Source organism: Rhinatrema bivittatum, chromosome 10 (genome assembly GCF_901001135.1).
Source record: "Rhinatrema bivittatum chromosome 10, aRhiBiv1.1, whole genome shotgun sequence".
Classification (NCBI taxonomy): domain Eukaryota; kingdom Metazoa; phylum Chordata; class Amphibia; order Gymnophiona; family Rhinatrematidae; genus Rhinatrema; species Rhinatrema bivittatum.
Genome location: NC_042624.1, coordinates 44,417,612 through 44,423,944, shown reverse-complemented (window position 1 = coordinate 44,423,944; position 6,333 = coordinate 44,417,612).

The following is a 6,333-nucleotide window of genomic DNA, read 5'->3' as shown; positions in this document are numbered from 1 at the left end:
GGTTTGAACATTTTGTAGGACATTCCAGCTCATCATCTGAAATGGTTGGCTGCAGCCAGGGCAGCAGCATTTAAAACTTCTAATCATCCAGCTCACCCCCTTCATGATAAGGGTTTGTGCTGGCCAATATGTTTGAAAACTCTTTAGCTGCAAGCCTTCCATGGGAACATTAGCCTTTTATGCAGTCAGACGACCATCTGAGCAGGAGTGAATACCATGAGTGACTGGAGGAAAGAAAAATCCTGAATAACTCCTGTATGCACAGTTGTAATCTTTGTGCCTCTGATGACCACATGATGTCACTTTATTGTAGTCAGTAAGGATTTTCCTGTGGATGTAAATAAGGTTCAGTCCTTTCAGCAAATCACTAATGTGAAATAGGCAATTCTCTTTGACTCAAAAGTTGACTGTTATCCCATTCAACACATATGCATGTGAATAGCACTAAAGTATAAAAAAAATATGCAGACCTTCCTTTCCCACTACTCACTCCTCACCTCCCAAATTGAAAAGCTGGAGAAAATAACTTGGGGCTGCTTCTGGGACTTGGCACATGCTAAAGGAGCAGATGCTTTCTTGCAGCTAAACTAAATGCAGGCGGTAGCCATGTTTAAACCTGGCTTGTGCTGATCAGTCCCCACGTTACCAGACTGAATTTGTGTGCCTTTTCTCTATGTCTTGGCTGGTTTCATGCCACCATTTGTCCTCTGACTCTTGTTCAAATATATTTTAGCTTAAAAGCCTACATGCGATCAACCCTGCAGTATCCTAATCTCAAAATTGTAAACATTTCAGACAAAAAAATCTGACAGAAAAAGGTGTCACCTAGCAATTCTGTTTAGTTTTACTGCTGCCTGGGAGGAGAATTTTCAAAGTGATGTAGGCAGCAACAAACATTAGGGATGTGAATCGTTTTTTGACGATTTAAAACAATCATCAGATATATTTTAAATCATCAAAAATCGTTAGAGTCACGATACAATAGCAATTCCCCCGATTTATCGTCAAAAATTAATAAATCAGGGGAGGGCGGGAAAACCGGCACACCAAAACAACCCTAAAACCCACCCTGACCCTTTAAAACAAATCCCCCACCCTCCCGAACCCCCCCAAAATGTTTTAAATTACCTGGGGTCCAGTGGAGGGGTCCCGGCGCGATCTCCTGCTCTCGGGCCACAGCTGCGTTAATAGAAATGGCGCCGGTGGCCCTTTGCCCTTACCATGTGACAGGGCAAAGGTAGCGCCGATGCCATTTTGAATATTGGCAATACGGCCCGAGTGCAGGAGGTCACTCCCGGACCCCCGCTGGACTTTTGGCAAGTCTTGTGGGGGTCAGGAGGCCCCCCCAAGCTGGCCAAAAGTCCCTGGGGGTCCGGGAGCGATCTCCTGCACTCGTGACGTCGGGTGCCAGGAACCAAAATGGCGCCGGCGCTACTTTGCCCTGTCACATGGTAAGGGCAAAGGGTCACCGGCGCCATTTCTATTAACGCAGCTGGGCCCGAGAGAGGGAGATCGCGCCGGGACCCCCCCCCCCCCCCCCCAACTGGACCCCAGGTAATTTAAAACATTTGGGGGGGTTCGGGAGGGTGGGGGATTTGTTTTAAAGGGTCGGGTGGGTTTTAGGGTTGTTTTGGTGTGCCGGTTTTCCCGGCCTCCCCCCGATAAAACGATTTTTTAACCAAAAAAACCATGACGATCAGATTTCCCCCCCCCCCCCTCAGCCAAAATCGATCGTTAAGACGATTGATCACACGATTCACATCCCTAACAAACATTTTTCCCGCATTAATCGGCTGTCTGAAAACCTGCCCTCCTTCAATGCAGCTAAAAGTCCATGAGTTCTTGGGAGGAGGCATTGCCAGAGAAGTGCTTAGGTCAGGGAGGAAATATAATCACATAGAGGGCATTTTCAAATCTTTGTACTTTTTCCAGCAAACATCAACCTGATGAAAAAGCAAATGGCAGCACTTCTGTGCCTAAAGCAAACTTCACCACAAAAGTACACACACATTTTCACTTTGGACATCGGTGCAAAGCTCATGGTGAAAAGCACGTTTGGTCTTTAAGAACATAAGAAGTTGCCATACTGAGTCAGACCAAGGGTCCATCAAGCCCAGCATCTTGTTTCCATCAGTGGCCAATCTAGGCCATAAGAACCTGGCAAGTACCCAAAAACTAAGTCTATCCCATGTTACTGTTGCTAGTAATAGCAGTGACTATTTTCTAAGTCAACTTAATTAATAGCAGGTAATGGACTTCTCCTCCAAGAACTTATCCAATCCTTTTTTAAACCCAGCTATACTAACTGCACTAACCACGTCCCCTGGCAACAAATTCCAGTTTAATTGTGCATTGAGTGAAAAAGAACTTTCTCTGATTAGTTCTAAATGTGCCACATGCTAACTTCATGGTGTGCCCCCTAGTCCTTCTATTATCCAAAAGAGTAAATAACTGATTCACATTATCCGTTCTAGACCGCTCATGATTTTAAACACCTCTATCATATCCCTCCTCAACCATCTCTTCTCCAAGCTGATCAGTCCCAACCTCTTTAGTCTTTCCTCATAGGGGAGCCATTCCATCCCCTTTATCATTTTGGTCGCCATTCTCTGCACCTTCTCCATCGCAACTGTATCTTTTTTGAGATGCAACAACCATAATTGTACACAGTATTCAAGGTGCGGTCTCACCATTGAGCGATACAGAGGCATTATGACATTTTCCGTTTTATTCACCATTCCCTTCCTAATAATTCCCAACATTCTGTTTGCTTTTTTGACTGCCGCAGCACACTCAGCCGACGATTTCAATGTGTTATCCACTATGATGCCTAGATCTCTTTCTTGGATGGTAGCTCCTAATATGGAACCTAACATCATGTAACTATAGCATGGGTTATTTTTCCCCATATGCAACACTTTGCACTTATCCACATTAAATTTCATCTGCCGTTTGGATGCCCAATTTTCCAGTCTCTCAAGGTCTTCCCATTGCAAACAGGTTGGAAATTGCCTCCTGTGTGTTTATGCAATTTGATAGCCTGGAAAAGTTACCATTCACCGCAGTGTCACAATATGAGATCTCCCTAAGTATTTGACACATGTGCTGTACTAACTGTGATTACATTGTGACTCAGACCTCGGAGATGGTCTTCGTACAATTATTGTTGCAGATTTCCAGCAGTGGTTATACATATGGTATGCATTATATATTCTTTAATGTGGCCTGACACAATGCATGGCATAGAATTAATAAGTGCATTTGCACAGGTGCATTGTCTCAAAATTGCTGTTTTTAACAGTGGTAGCTAGTTAATGGTTTTTCACATTAAATAAGCAGTGCAAAGTTCCAGTGACAATCTAGATCCTGGTGAATACTGGATTCATTGCAGGTTGTGATGCCTTGTTTAAAATAGCCTATCCAAAGAAGGGGCTAAGATAGTCTTAAAAACTGATATGCAACTTATTTTAAAAATTCCTACAAGTCCGTGTTGTAACCTTGCATATTCTTCAAATCCCCAGAATCCTCTGCTGGGGAAGTGTAGCCTTGTGCGCTCCCAGAATCCACTGCAGAAAGAAAGAAAGACCCCTAACTGCTATATGAAAAGCCTGAGACTTGCAAGAAGCCCCTTAGACAACATGAAAGGCCTGTGACCTTGAACACAAAAATGGATGAAAGTTGCTAGTTGAACTCTATCTAGCAAGTAGTCCTATTGGAAGAGAGAGGCTGAAATGTATCTTACTGTTATCTCAGAAGTATTTACAATTATATGTAAAAATAATAATAATAATAATGAGGCCTTAATGATACTCTTGGGCAAGGTCGAATAGCAAAAGCTAAACACAGTTACAGGGGATCGAATTTAGCTACATTTATCACCGTTAACCAGTGGCGTAGCCACGGGTGGGCCTGGGTGGGCAGGTGCCCACCCAACTTAGACCCAGGCCCACCCAACTGGCACCGGAACTGCAAGGCTGTCGCGGGATCCCATCCCCGCGACAGCGAACAAGAGAACCCACGCCTCGCGCGCCATCACGGCACACATGGGGCAGCGCTGCTGCGGCTGTATGGCCAACCGGTCTTCCTGTTCGGGGGGGGGGGAGCGGAAGCGCCGCGTGCAGCTTCCGCTTCCTCCCCCAATGCAGGAAGATCAGCTGCCTCTCCTGCTGCCACCCGTTCTCCTGCTATCTTCGGACCAAACGGCCCACCGAACTTCCTGTTTGGGGGAGCGGAAGCGCCACGCACAGCTTCCGCTTTCTCCCCCAAAGCAGGAAGATCAGCTGCCTCTCCTGCTGCCACCGGCCTCCTGCTATCTTCGGGCGTCGGGCCGTACTGCCCGCCGATCTTCCTGCTTGGGGGGGGGGGAGGGAGGAAGCGGACGTTGTGCGCTGCGCTTCCGCTCCCCCCCGCCCGACAGGAAGTTCGGACGCCCGAAGATAGCAGGAGTCCGGTGGCAGCAGGAGAGGCAGCTGATCTTCCTGCTCTGGGGGAGAAAGCGGAAGCTGTGCACGTGCTTGAATGTGTATGTGTGGATGAGAATGGTAGTGTGTGTGGGTGAAAACTGGAGCCTGGGTGTGTATGTGGGTGAGAATGGAAGCTTGAATATGTGGGTGAATGGGAGCTCGAATGTGTGTATGTGTGGTTGAGAATGGGAGCCTGGGTTTGTGGGTGGGTGAGAATGGGAGCTTGAATGTGTGTATATATGGGTGAGAATGAGAGCCTGGGTTTGTGTGGGTGGGTGAGAATGGAAGCTTGAATATGTGGATAAGAATGGGTGCTTGAATGTGTGTATGTGTGGGTGAGAATAGTACCTTAAATGTGTATATGTATGGATGAGAATGGGAGCTTGAATATGTGTGGGTGAGACTGGGAGCATGGGTTTGTGGGTGAGAATGGGAGTCTGGGTTTATGTGTGTGGGTGAGAATGGGTGCCTGGATGTGCGTCTGTGTGTGCATAAGAATATAAGCCTGGGGAGGGGTGAGAAAGTGAGAACTTGTATGTGTGTCTGCAGAGAATGTGAGCTGGGGGGGGGAGAGCATATGAGAGTGAGAGCTTGAGTGTGTGAGAGGGAGTCTGTGAGAGAAAGTGTGTATGTGTGTGTGTGTGTGTGGAAGGGAAGAAGACAGTAATAGAAGAAAGACACTGAAAAGGAATTAGGAAATGAGCTATAAGGGAAAAAATGGGAAAAAGAGACCAGGACCAACTGATTAGAAAAATACAAAGATCAGACAACAAAGGTAAAAATATATATCTATATTTTGAGATGTTAGCAATTTAAATATAAGCAACACAACCGCTCTCTCAAAATTTATGGACAGGTAGGAGCCGTGTATAAAATCGTAATAATAAGAAGGCTAAAGTACCACAAATCACCGTGAATTATGTTTGTATCATTAAGTAAACCTCATACTTAGGCGTAGATGTGAATGCTATGCTGCATAATTTGGCATTATTTATCAGTAAAAAAACAACTAGTAGACCTGCATGCCTACAGCCCACCCATGTTAACCTTGTGCCCACCCAAAAAATAAATTCTGGCTACGCCACTGCCGTTAACTATTTTATATGTTTATAATAAACATTAATCTGAAGTAAATATTAAGCAGTAACATATACAACAATAAAAATTACAGAAATAATGAGAATCTAGCCAGTCATGACGTGAATATGTTAAAATGGAATGAAAGGCTCCTCGGAGCAAGGGGGCCCAGAACGCCTCTCTGTACGCTCATTAACACCCATCTCGCTGCTGTTTAGTCTCCCACACAGCCCCTGCTCCAGCTCTGAATAGCAAAATGAGTAGCTTATGTGCCTCAGCCTTCTCTTCTGGCCTCAGTGTTGCAGGAACCGACCCCTATATTGCTCCACTAGAAAGAATGCTGTGCACAAAGCCACATTAAATGCCATCAAATTAGATAGCTCTTGTAACCTTTAAGTACTCATTTATAAGTAGGAAGAAGAAATGTGGCCGTGCATTGGAAATGCCAGGAGAAACCCTCATTCGTATCTTGCTTTCAGTATATACTGTATATATGGCCTGCTTATTCAATGGAAAGGCTGACATTTTCTGTGAGGAGCAAATGTCAGGAGGTCGCCATGTGACAGGAAGCTTTTTTGAAGATAATTGGAGGAAGCACTTGAATTTCTTTTCTTCAGTATATATCTTGACCTTCATTTTTTATACCACTTGTCATTATTGCCTATGATAAGGCTGCAAAGTGAAATGGGATATTTTCCCACTTTTTCTTCATTTTCTCTCCCTTTGATTTTATTCTGAATACATTACCATCAGTTGTTTTATGCTTGCATTAATATACAGAGGTTAGCAGGCA